Source organism: Hemicordylus capensis, chromosome 1 (genome assembly GCF_027244095.1).
Source record: "Hemicordylus capensis ecotype Gifberg chromosome 1, rHemCap1.1.pri, whole genome shotgun sequence".
Taxonomy (NCBI): domain Eukaryota; kingdom Metazoa; phylum Chordata; class Lepidosauria; order Squamata; family Cordylidae; genus Hemicordylus; species Hemicordylus capensis.
Window position 1 is genome coordinate 430,939,896 of NC_069657.1, and position 13,908 is coordinate 430,953,803.

The 13,908-nt window shown below is 43.8% G+C and overlaps 1 protein-coding gene across 16 annotated transcripts in view; it reads right to left on the reverse strand.

Moving 5' to 3' along the window:
- The window catches only part of TTBK1 (tau tubulin kinase 1), a 179,179-nt gene that overhangs the window by 120,984 nt on the left and 44,287 nt on the right, over positions 1-13,908 (reverse strand). The window lies entirely within an intron of this gene.

Genomic DNA, 13,908 nt, shown 5'->3' on the forward strand with positions numbered 1-13,908 from the left:
CTAGATTAGGCTAAGAAATTCTGTTAGGTTTATCTTCTACCAGAAAAGGCAGGGAGGGCAGTCAACTCCTCCCCTAATAAAGGTAGCCCAGGAGGTTACCCGGGACTACCGAGACTAAGACCGCTGTGCTTAGACAAAAACAACAGAGGTGGCTGCTCTAGCCGTCTACTAGAATGCACACTTTGGGGTGTGCTCTCCCATGAGTAGCTTAGGACAAAGTGAAGAAGAAGAAGAAGAAGAAGAAGAAGAAGAAGAAGAAGAAGAAGAAGAAGAAGAAGAAGAAGAAGAAGAAGAAGAAGAAGAAGAAGAAGAAGAAGTTGTTAAAGTGGTTTACACAGAAAAGGAGGAGGTTCCCTATCTCCAAAGGGCTCACAATCTAAGGCAAAACAAACAAACAAACAAACAAACAAACAAACAAAACCCCAACAACCAGAGGAGACACCATTAACTGCCATTGGAAGGATGATATGCTGGAGTTGGATAGGGCTGGTTGCTCTCCAGTTGCTAAATATGAGAGAGAAGAGGGAGATGAGATTGAAAGCAGAAGGGGGAAAGTTGCAATCTCAAGTTTCAGAGTGGTCTATTGATAATTCTTCACGGCAACCGCTCCCTCCAGACTCTTCTTTTGCATCACAGTTGGCAACTGTGGAGAGAAGTGGCAGCTCTCAGGGAACGGATGTTGCCCATGGGTTATTTGTTGTTGACCTCTATTACAAGCACTAAATTCAGTGACCTCTGCACATTTCCTCTGAATGACTATGAGTTTAAAGAGTTCAGATACTATCAGAGCCTCACCAACCATTCTGAAACGTCACGTCCTTCTACAGTATCCCAGGTGTCTTCAAGAGCTAATTTATAAAACTATCAAAGCACAACTTCCAGTGGAATCGAATTAATAATAACAACAATAACAAACATCTGCCACACAATACACCAGATATAACTGTAGTTGAGAAGAAAGAAAAACAAGTTAAAATAATCGACATAGCAATACCAGGGGATAGCAGAATAGAAGAAAAAGAAATAGAAAAAATCACAAAATACAAAGATCTACAAATGGAAATTGAAAGTCTGTGGCAGAAAAAGACCAAAATAATCCCAGTGGCAATTGGCGCCCTGGGTGCAGTTCCAAAAGACCTTGAAGAGCTCCTCAACACCATAAGGGCCACAGAAATCACCATCAGCCAATTACAAAAAGCAGCTTTACTGGGAACAGCCTATATTCTGCGACGATATCTATAACAACAGCAACAACATTGACAATAAAATCCAGCCATCCCAGATCCTTGGGAAGGACTCGATGTCTGGATAAAACAAACCAGTCAATAACACCTGTCTGACTGTGTAAACAAGATAATAATAATAATCCTATGCATGTTTACTTGGAAGCAAATCTCAGTGTGCTCAATGGGGCTTACTCCTTAGTAAGTGTGTTTAGAACTACAATTGAGCAGAGTGTCTTAGGAACAGGTGCCACTCACAACCAGGGGCTACTCACCTGCTGCCTCTCTCCCACCTAATCCCCCAGTTCCCTGCTGTCTTGCCACTCCACAGTGGCTCCTAAACCACAGTGACAGCTCCTTTGCCTGGCCACTAACAATATAAAGATGTCATGGCCCAGCACCTGATGGTGGCAAAACAGCGGGGAACTGCGGGTAGAGAGACGACAATTAGCGAGTGGCCTCCACAGTTGTGGCGGATCACCTCTCCCTGGCAGTGGGAGAGGTAATCTGCCACACAGTCAGCCTCGGGGTCAGAGTCCAAGTCCAGGGTGGCAGATAAGAAAGGAGGCTGGTGACATGGTGGCTGTGTTTAGGCTGCCACCAACTTTCTACACCACTGGAGAAAAGCAAAGGAAGGAGGAACACTCTAGTCCAATTACAATGAACCCTCCCCCCTCCACAAGTGCTCCCTCTAAGGTGTGCACATGTGTGAGTGCACACAAGTTTTTAAATGTCCGTTCAGTTGATTTTAGTTCCCGCTCACGTTGAATCAGGAAGGTCACATTCTGAATGTACGTGTGTACACACTGCCTTGATACTGTTGCCCAGAACAAATCTCATTATGTACACAGATGAAAAAAATGAGAGGGAACACTGCTACACCCCCGCTCACACACACACATATACTATGTAATTAGGAGCTCCTAATAGCACAGAGCTTATGCATGTACAGCTGTACGTACACAGGCCCTTTCTAACATTCCGCTGAATGCACGTATGCAGGTGCCGGTGGGTACATCGCTGTATACACTGAGTTTACATAAACATGGAGCAGTTCGTTAAAATTGCATTTATGCCTTCTCATGGTCAAAAATGGAGCCAGAAATCTCAGAAGAGAAAAACCAGAGTGGTGGTAACCCTCTTCCCTCCAGCAAAGGGCCTCTAGGCTGAGCGCCCCTCAAACACACCGATTACATAGTGCTGTGATTCATATTAAGTCTTAGATAATTAGGCTAGTCACCTGCCCAAGATTGCCTTTATGCTCACAGCCAGCTTCTTGCTTAACCTCATTTCACCTTTTATACAGGTCTGTCATAGAACCTGTACCTGACATGGAGCATCTGTTAATGCACTTCATGACTGCCAAAACTGGTGAACTGTGAACAACTGACTACACTGTACCAAATACCAATAGTGTGCCTGAATGGTGTCAATCACATCCAGTCGGACTGACAAAAAAAGAAAAGGGAAAAAAGAAGTGACCAAGCAGACTTCAAGAACTATTGATCGTTGAACCACCTCCCTGCTGCTTTTAAAAGTGCCCACATAAGCAGCAGGGAAGATGGTGGGGGCGGGGAATCTGGAATGCTGAATAACCCTGCCGAAGTCTGTGACTGCATTTCTGCTAAGGATTACCTTATGTCCACTGACTTATACTAATAAACCAGTTCAATGGTTAAGAAGAGACACAATCAGAGAGGACCCCTCTAGCTGTGGCATCTAAGATTGTGGTGGGTCGGGGGAGAAAAACATCTTTAGCTGAGTCAAATCTGACTAGGATAGACAATATTATATTCCTAATTTCAAACATGGCATAAATCATATGGACAACTGAAGACAGCAATCATCAGATCGCTTTGCCATCTCAGAGATAGATGTATGGTGTGTTATAAACCAAGTCAATGCCCCATTAGAGCATCTTTTCTGGTTCCTGAGCTGGAGGTCTTCTGAATGACAAAAACAGACACACAAAAGACAAATGTTGAAGCTACCTGCAGCATGCTGATATAATCACTTGGGCTCAAACTGCCTGTTACAAAGAATGCATGATTGCCATGATGAGAAGCAGCCCTCCTCATTAACATTTAATTTAATTTAAATTGTATGTATGTATGTATGTATGTATGTATGTATGTATGTATGTATGTAAAGGCTTTACCATTCACTTTTCAGCACATGTGAGTTCTCTATGAGGGGAAGGAGTACTGAAAACTAAAAATATAAACTAAATATCAAAACAGCCAGTGCAAATTGAATCAGCAGCGCTAGCTTAGCAGAATGGAGAACAAAACAAATCCAAGCTAAATACTGTTGCCCTTGGCGGTTCAAAGCTTGCTTTAAAAGTAAGAGTGGGAAAAGACCTTCGGAGTCCATCTAAGCAGACAAAACAAACCTCAGGTAATAATGAGTTCCATAAATGCAGAGCCACAACAGACAAGGCTATTTTTATTGCCAAAGTCAATCTAGCCTCCAAAGGGACTGGCAACTGCAGCAGGAATGTAGTTGGTCACACATGGAAGTAGGTGCTCCTTCAGGTATATGACCAAGACTCAGGTTTAATTACTTCGCTACTTGAAAAACTTTTAGAGATACAGTACGGGAAATTAATATGATGGAATGTGTGTTTTTCTTACTGTATAAATATTATTTATTATTATTATTTATTCAATTTCTATACTGCCCTTCCAAAAATGACTCAGGGCGGTTTACACAGAGAAATAATAAATAAATAAGATGGTTCCCTGTCCCCAAAGGGCTCACAATCTAAAAAGAAACATAAGATAGACACCAGCAACAGTCACTGGAGGTACTGTGCTGCGAGTGGATAGCGCCAGTTACTACTCTCCCCCTGCTAAATAGAGAATCACCACATTAAAAGATGCCTCTTTGCCAAGTTAGCACTTAATTTTAGATCCCGCTGCCAAATCTGATCATAATCTATTTAAGGCATCAGAAAAAATTGTCTAGTAATTTTTAAAGAAACAAATACAAACTTTATGCAAATGAGGGGAAAATTTGCATGGGGGGGAATTCCAATTCAAAAATTTCCAGAAGACCCACATCTATGTGCATTTCCTTGCAATCCGTACCTGCTTTCTAAATAGATACCACCTAGAATTTGTATATTGCTTCAGAAAGTAAGTGCTTCACATACATTAGTTATCTGAATGGTCATCATTACAACCATCCTGTCACTTAGGTCAGTAACCTGTAACCCAAGTAGTTAAACTGAAATATTTGGGGGCGGGGTGGAGTGCGCCCAAGCCAGGCTGGAACTCTCGCAACGTGAGTGTTCTGCAACCAAATTCTTAAGGACATGCATGGCAGCTAAGATAAATAAGTATATAGATACTGGAATAAATTCAAAGCTTTATGTGGATATAACCTTTTTTAAAATGAATACTCAATAAATCAAAAACACATATGTACTCTCTCACACACTTACTAGGTATAACCACCTTAAAAACATTAACTGTAACTTTGAAATTGCTGAACTTGCCTAATATTGCATTGGCATCCATTCATTGTTACTAATGAATTTTATGAAACAATGTTGGACACAGGGGCGTAAGTTCTATAGTGCAAGGGGATACAAATGTCTCTAGGCCCACAGGCCTGGAGGGCCCCCCAAGGCCCCTTAGCCAGTCCCCCTTGCTTTACCTACTGGCCCCCTCTCTTGCTAGCCCTCCTGCTCTGGCCAGGGAAGTGAAGCAGCCTGCCAGTGGCTTCAACCCCTTCAGGCTCCGCCTCTCAGCTGTTCGGAGGGTGGGCGGGGCTTCCAGAGAGGACTCCATGCAGGCCTCCCTGAAGCCTGAACTCGAGTGCCGGCAGGCAGGCAGGCAGGCAGGCAGGCAGACAGACAGCAAGGAAGGAGGGAGGGAGGGTGGCCAGCACTGGCTGCCCTTGCCCACCACAGCTCTGCCCAGCTTTTGACTCCTCAGGTTTAGTAATGGAGGTAGGATGTTGTTTCCTTTTTGTGGTTCCCCCCCCGCCCGGATATTTAGGGATTGCTTGCCATAGAGTTTTAATATGGGGGGGGTGTCATAGGGCAGCTTGAAATGACTCTGAATATTTAATTCCGAGATTGAGGAATTTGCTGGTTTAATTTTAAAAACAAAAAACAAAACTTTTTTTTTAAGTAGTTCCACCCCAATTTGGAAGAATCTGCCCTTTGCTTTCATTTAAAAAACAACAACACACAAACCATTTCAGCCCCAGTCTTTAGATCACCTGGAATGACTGGGCATAGGGCTTTGGTTTTGAGCAGAGAGATGTGGGATGAATATGTATATTTAAACTGAAGTGGGTTGGACAAATTGTTGGTTTTTAATATTTTTTAAATTTAAAAAACCATCAAAAAAGTCCTATAAGTGGCGTGCTTCATGACAAAAAATTACAAAGTCCTTTAGCTTTCAGTGAAATGTACTTCCAGCTAAATGTGGTTAGATTTGCTGCCTGAGGCTGCAATTCTCTACACACTTACCTGGAAGCAAACTGTTCTGAATTTGTTAGGATTTATAAGAAAACATACATAGGACTGCACTGAATGGTTGAAAGTCTCCTTTGTTAATCAGCAGTGAGGGGCCCATTTTAAAATCTCGTCTCCAGGCCCACTCCAACCTTGCTACGCCCCTGGCTGGATATCCAGACTAGCAGTGAGAGTTCCAGAGTACAGCTGCACTGTTGTTTGAGCAGGGGAAGGGGTGATTTTTGCCATTCTTCCCTTCCCTCTGAAGTCCACTGTACATCACCAAAATATGCCCCCAGGGATCATACACACTTCAGGGACATATTTTGGTGATGCACAGTAGGCTTGAGAGAGAAGGGAAGATTGGCCAAAATAATCCCTTCCCCTGCTCAAGCAGCAACACAGTGGTAGTCTGAAACTTGCATTGCAGGATATTCACAATGATAGTCTGGATGTCAGTCAATGAAATTTTACAAATGGAAATTTTTCCACCAGAAAAAATAAAGTATGAGAAAATGTTCTCACATGTCTAGAAACTCAACCCCGTTAAGCTCCCTCATCATGAGATGAGCCCATGTGAAATATCACAAGACTATGCAATGGAAAAGGCAACGTGTTTGGACAGGGTTCCTAGTTCCAAAGACAACAGCATGCATCAGTACCAATTATGGTACTGATGAAGTAATCGCAGCTGAGGCAGTGAATGCTAAAAAGTAGTGTTCCATGGTCTGCTGGCAAAGTATAGAGACCAATTATTTGTTCAGTACCAAAAAAAACTACTACGGACATGTTCATTCTCATCTTTGTACTGGACAATTGAGTTGATTATCAGGATATATTAAGCCACATTGAATCATATGTCTCACAGTAAGCTTCATGCCTCAATCCTGCTGACTATGAAGATTGTTGATGGGTGGCTTACTGCCTGACATGTGTACCTGGAAATAAATATCAGAGAACTGAAGGGAAGTTAGTCCCCAAGAAGTGTGTTTAAGTTTTCTGCCCTAAACTCAGACAGGGCACTCTGTCTTTTCTCTGCTCTAGATTTTATATCTTTTGAGAATATATGTCTTCTACTTTTTTGAGCTAAAGAATCCACAAGGCAGTTTACAACATGGACAAAACTGGATATATACTAAAGCAACAAAAGCATAATACACAAGATAAGTCCCCAAATCAAGCAGGTATTTCACGCATGAGCTCAGCATTCCTTAAAATACTGCTTTCCACCCAGCAAATAGTTTGAGAGACCGAGACTGGTTTCAGGGGTGTTTGCTGTGAAATAAATTGTATAAATCGTTTGTGTGAATGAGCTTCACTAACTCTATTCCAGTATGGTGGAAATCAACCATTTTCAGGATAGGGTGTATTTAATATGCCCAACAGTCACACTGCACAAGCACAGAATTCAGTATCAGGTATAGAATTCCAAGAATCTTGGCATCCATGTTTAAAAAGCACACAACAAAACGTATTTTTATCCTGACGGCAAGGATTTGCAAGGATTAAGCTTGCAAACATGTGGACTGCTGAGATGTGTAAGCCACCTTGCTTCAAGACATGCTCGACACTGAGCTGGCCCGGTTCGGCTGGTCCAAATTTGAACTGCTCCAACCCCCCAAAGGGGGGTGCCGGTTCGAGTTCGAACCAGACTAGACCCTGGTTCAAAGAACCGGCTCGCAGACGGGCTCGGATATACTTGTAAAAGGGAATCCTTGAGGGATTCCTAAGCATCTCTAACCTAAGCTTCCCTAAAGGTGGGGGTGGGGCAGTGAGACAAACCAGCCTCCATACCTTTAGGGAGGTTGAAGAGTAGGCAGCATAGGCAGGTGGCGAGATGGTGGTGAAGCATCAGAGGAGATACAGGGCTCCTCCAAGCCCCCTGCCGGCCTCCCAAATGACAGCCTGGACCAGCTGCAGCCCAGTTTGGGCCTCTGCACGTGCACAGAGGTCCAAACCAGGCAGGGCTGTCATTTGGGAGTTTGGCGGGGGGCTTGCAGGAGCCCCGCTCCCCTCCCCTGCCACCTCGTAGTCCACCTATGCCGCCTATCCTGTAGCCTCCCTAAAAGGTACAGAGGCCACTTTCTCTCCCCCTCCCACCCACCGCACCTTTAGAAAAATTTAGGTTAGAGATGCCCCTTTACTTGTAAACTTTGTAATCTTGTACTTTATTAATATACCTGAGCTGGGCCACAAGCCAGTTTGGATAGGCTTGAGGGTTGAGCCAAGCCAGACCTGGTTCGACCAATCCCAGAACCAGACCAGACTGGTTCAGATTCGAACCGAGCTGGCCCAACCGGTTCCACGCACATCCCCAGTGGACTGGAGATTAAGGACACCTCAAAATACAGAGGGGATTCAGAAATTAGGGATTAGGTTTCAGTATTTTTGATTACCCTTTGCCCTTCACATATATCTAACCAAAGTCAGGGAAAAATATATGCAATGCTGCATAATATAGTCAGTGGCAAAATCTGTCTTTTATTTTGAAAGAAATTTGGTGAAGAAGTACATTTTTGGTGCAGAGTATTTTCAATCATGTGCCTGTTTTCTCAAGAGAAGTTTTAAAAGAAACATGTGCTAGAATAGTTAGCATTCTTGGGGCAGCTCTGTTATACTGACACTGACCCTGAGGCATGTAGACACGATAGAAAAAGACAATCCAGATCAGACTCAGGAGCAGGTGAACTATAAACCACCAAAAGTACTTTGGGAGTGACAACGTTCAGGACTGCACTAGAATTACATGTGTTAAAAGCAGAATTGACTTGTCTTCATGCCCAATATCTGGAAGCTGAAGTCTGTCAACTTCAAACAAGCAAGATGATGTAGATGTTTAGCTCAAGTATTAATGACTACAGTACATCTCCGATACTTTGTGGTGGTGGTGTTTTTTTAATCAAAGATGGATGACTTTCTAAAAATAAGTTCAAGCGCAACTATAGGGGTAGAAAGATCGATGAAAGTACTGCAAAGCATTGAGCAGATGGCGATTTGGGGAATATTGCCAGAGACACATCATGGAGAGAAATCAATGAAGATGGAACGGAAAGCAGCAGCAAAACAAACACACACCCTGACAATATAAACCTCATAATCACAACACACAGCTAAACGTTGTTGCTGTAAGAGTTCCTCATCAAAGACTCCTGAGGAAACTTAGCAGTCATGGGATAAGCGGACAAGTACATGTGTGGATTGCTAACTGGTTGAAAGACAGGAAACAGAGTAGGTATAAACGAAGAGTTTTCACAATGGAGGGAAGAAAGAAGTGGAGTCCCCTAGGGATCTGTACTGGGACCAGTGCTTTTAAATTTATTCATAAAGGATCTAGAAGTAGGGGTAAGCAGCAAGGTGGCCAAAACTGATTGTGACGAGCTCCAAAAGAATCTCTCCAAACTGGGGGAGTGGGTGACAAAATGGCAAATGTGGTTCAGTTTTGGCAAGTGTAAAGTAATGCACATCAGAATGAAAACCCCCAACTTCAAGTATACATTGATGGGATCTGAACTCAGTGACTGAACAGGAGAGGGATTTTGGGGTCATGGTGGAGAGCTCGTTGAAAGTGTTGACGCAATGTGGGGCAGCTGTGAAATAGGCCAATTCCATGCTAGGGATCATTAGGAAGGGGACTGAAAATAAAACTGCTAATATTATAATACCTTTATACAAAACTATGGTGCGGCCACACCTGGAGTATTGCGTACAATTCTGGTCACTACATCTAAAAAAGGACATTGTAGAACTGGAAAAGGTGCAGAAGAGGGCAACCAAGATGGGCCTAGAGCACCTTTCTTATGAGGCAAGGCTACAACACCTGGGGCTATTTAGTTTAGAAAAAAGACAACTGCAGGGAGACATGATAGATGTCTATTAAAATCATGCATGATGTGGAGAAAGTGGATAGAGAGAAATTCTTCTCCCTCTCACATAACACTAGAACCAGGGGTCATCCCATGAAATTGATTGCCAGGAAGTCTAGGGCCAACAAACAGAAGTACTTTTTCACACAGCGCATAATCAACTTGTGGAATTCTCTGCCACAAGATGTGGTGACAGCCAACAACCTGGATGGCTTTAAGAGGGGTTTGGATAACTTCATGGAGGAGAGGTCTATCATCGGTTTCTAGTCGGAGGGCTATAGGCCACCTCCAGCCTCAAAGGCAGAATGCCTCTAAGTTCCAGTTGCAGGGGAGTAACAGCAGGAGAGAGGACATGCCCTCAACTCCTGCCTGCAGGCTTCCAGCGGCATCTGGTGGGCCACTGTGCGAAACAGGATGCTGAACTAGATGGGCCTTGGGCCTGATCCAGCAGGGCTGTTCTTATGTTCTAAGACATTGTGCATAGCCACGGAAGGCAATATTGGATGGCCTGAAGCATGCTAAAGCTCTCTTTGAATCTTAACATACCCACCTCATATGAGCTAGAGTGGCCATTGGACAATGGACTGTCATATATCTGTTTCATAATCATAAACCCTTGCTAACTTCGCAAAGAGGCACCATTTAACACGATGATTCTCTTTATTTAGCAAGGGGAGAGTAACTGGCCCTATCCACGCCCAGCACAGTACCTCCAGTGACTGTTGCTTGTGTCTATCTTGTGTTTCTTTTTAGATTGTGAGCCCTTTGGGAACAGGGAGCCGTCTTATTTATTTATTATTTCTCTGTGTAAACCGCCCTGAGCCATTTTTGGAAGGGCGGTATAGAAATCGAATAAAATAAATAATAAATAAATAAATAGTCATTACATTGCTTATTTAATTTACAAAGCCAGGAGTACTTTATCAACAGACAGACAGACACAGGAAATGGTGCAGCTGCTCTAAGTTCACTAACACAGCAGCTCCTCCTTGTAGCAAGCAGCAGGTGCCACACATCAAACAGAAACAAAACTAGATGTTCCTTCTGCATGTTGGGAGTGGAGACTGCTTCTCACCTCAGATTTTATTTTTTTCCCTATGTAGGTTTTAAAGTATACACTTAAACATCTAAACTTTGAATGCAACACACAGACATATGACATCAAATGTATCATGCTCAGGGCACTGGAACTGACCCCTATTCAAGCACAATCTGTAAAATGGGCCTAAAACAGACTTTCGGGGAATGCAACAGAATGGTGAGGAGCAGCCTTAGACCAAACATCGGATTGTCAACAGTGAAATGTAGGAACAATGTTAACAAAGCAAGTTTGTGTTAACATTTACTAAATTTCAGCTTTGACAATCTCTAGTCTTAGAGTGGCACCCTTATATAACATTGATGTTATATAATGCATTAATTTTGATTCTGTGAGGGCACACAAATAATTTGCTGAGGGGAGAGGCTGCCACAGACCACAAGTCAGAAAGCATTTTCCAGTGGGTACTGAAAGGGAATTATCACTAGATTCAAAAGCAAAAATTATTTGGTCCTTATTTTAAGTAGAAGGTAAATGTATGATATTTCCCATCTCTCTCACTCTCTCTTTTTAAATTGCCAGTCTCTGCTGTCAGCAATCTGAACATCAAATGGTTAGAAAGTGACTGGAAATTGAACTGTCACCCTGTTAAATGAGAAGAACTAACATCTCCATTTGTCAAAGTACTGACAGCCTGTAATATCTTGGGGGAAATAGCTTGAAAGATGTATTAAATTGATCTAATTTTTTTTTTGTTTCACTGTTGGCATAGTGCCAGGTCTAAGTATTTAAAAGGTTCAAGGAGGAGTCCAAGTCAGAGCCAGTCATGATGCAAAGGGCACATTTATGAAAGTATTTGGGACTATGTCTGTAGAACCTCGGTTTTGGGGATCAAATGCAAATTACAGTGGGCAAGACAATTCTCCCTGTGTGGTTTCTGCAGGTCCATGCTGCCAAATTTTCATACAGGATCAGCACCGGCTCTGTAGCCCACATAACTGGACTCCAACATTAAATGTGGATTTTAAAAAAAGAGGGGGTGCTAAGGAAAATGACAGGTCCTCCCCCAGCATACTTTTTGTGTTCCTCAAAAAGCACCATGGCACTCAAGTCACAGCATGTGGATGGTCCCTTAGTGAGCACATTTCCTCACAGTTAAATATTTCGTATTTACTTTAATCCAAAACTAGTTTTCCCCCAAGTTCTTGGATGTTAGAAATCAGAAGGACAGCTTAAATTTAAAGTACTCTTCTTTTCAGGTATATACAGATATGACCTGTATTTAACCTCTATTTTTAAGGGGCTAGCCTTAAATTCAGAGTCATCGTCTATTTGGGTAAATACAGTATTAGCACAACTGGCTCCAGCACCCAGCAGGACCAGACTGCTACCAAGGGAGCATGGAGAGAACAGCAGGAAAGAAGAAAAAGGAATAAAAGGATTGAATAAAAGTCACGGGAATACATAGGAATAAACGTCTGGGTCTCTGGGCCTAACAGGGTGTGCTGGGGTCAGAATATCAGACTAGGGCCAGGGAGGCCCAGGTACAAATCACGACTCAACCATGAAGGTCACTGAGTGACCTTGGGCCAGTCACTCTCTCTCAGCCTAAGCATCTCACAGGGCTCTTGTGAGGATAACATGGGAAGGGGGGAAACCACATACACTGACCTGAGCTCCCTGGAGGAAGAGTGAGATCTTTAATTTAAAACAAAAACTCCTTACTGTAACCTTCCTGCTGTTCTCCTACGACTTTGAAGACTAGAGGGAGGAGGAAACAAAGATAACACAAGAGAGTAGCTGAGATGCTCTTTGTTGCCCTCAGTAATGAAATTGTATATATTTATATTGCCAATAAATAACTATCAATGGATGAAAGAATTGTGTAACCCAGTACCCGGGGTGGCTCCCCCATGAGGCAAGGTGAGGCAACAGCCCTCAGGTGGTGAGTGCACTACCGGGCAGTGAGTGCAGGCACCACACCCATCACCCATCTTCCTAGTGTCATTGCCCCTGACTATGGGTTTCCTCCCCCAGCCCCATTGCTGGCTCCATCCCCTGCCTCTCTCATCATCTCACCCCCAACCTCACTGGCCCAAATGCCACCCTCTGGGGTACACCACTGCAGCAGTGTGGAGTGTGCATCCAGCAGTGCTCTCTCCTTTTCTCCCCACCCCAGCACCAAGTGTGCAGCGCTGGTGCTTGCACAGTGCTGAAATGGCAATGAGAGGTCAACTGATGAAGGAGCTGCTGCTGCTGCTTGCACACTGACAAGGTGGCAACAGCTCCTGCTAACCACTCATTGCCACTGCGATGCTGTGCAAGCACCAGTGCTGTGCGTACGCACCCTCTCCTCCAGCATCCACAACTGTGGAGAAAGAGTGAGAGCATGATGCTTGCACACCATCACAGTGGCAATAAGAGACCAACTGGTGAAGGGGCTGCTGCTGCTGCTGAATGCACACTCCTCACTGCCTTGCCGTTGTGCAAAAAGCAATGATATAGGAAGCTGCCACATACTGAGTCAGACCACTGGTCTATCTAGCTCAGTATTGTCTTCACGGACTGGCAGTGGCTTCTCCAAGGTTGCAGGCAGGAATCTCTCTCAGTCCTATCTTGGAGATGCTGCCAGGAGGGAACTTGGAACCTTCTGCTTTGCCCAAAGCGGCTCCATCCCCTAAGGGAAGTATCTTCCAGTGCTCACACTTCTAGTCTCCCATTCAAATGCAACCAAGGCAGATCCTGCTTAGCTAAGGGGACAAGTCATGCTTGCTACCACTGCACCAGCTCTCCTCTCCTGCTCTAGAAGTCCAGCAGCAAGGGGAAAAGAGGGTGATGTTGGGGTGGTGAAGTGAGCCAGTGAGGGAGCAGTGTGGGTGGCGTCTTCATTGACTCCAGCCCAAGGAGCAGGGTGGCAAATAGCAGCAAGTCAGTGCTGCAGGTAATACAATACGTTAGATCAGTCATATGGAGTCCTAACTTGAATCACTGTCCCCATATCTGTGGAATGTTGTCATTACAAATCAAATACAAAAATAAATAAAATAAGGATGATGGAGGCATCATTAAGAGCTACCATGCTCAAGTAGGGTGTGGAAGCCCTACAGCTTTAGTCAAAGTACATAGAGACAGGCTGCAGGTGTTCGGCAGTGAGAAAAGGCACCTTTTTGCATGCCTTTATTGTATCTTAAAACAGTTTCTTTGATGAATGGGCATAGCTTCAGTTGGGAAGTGGAGGTACTAGACTGGCATGATTAATGGAGGAAGAGATTTGGAGTTGCAAAAGCAAGGCCGACAACAGGACCTGTGAGAAAG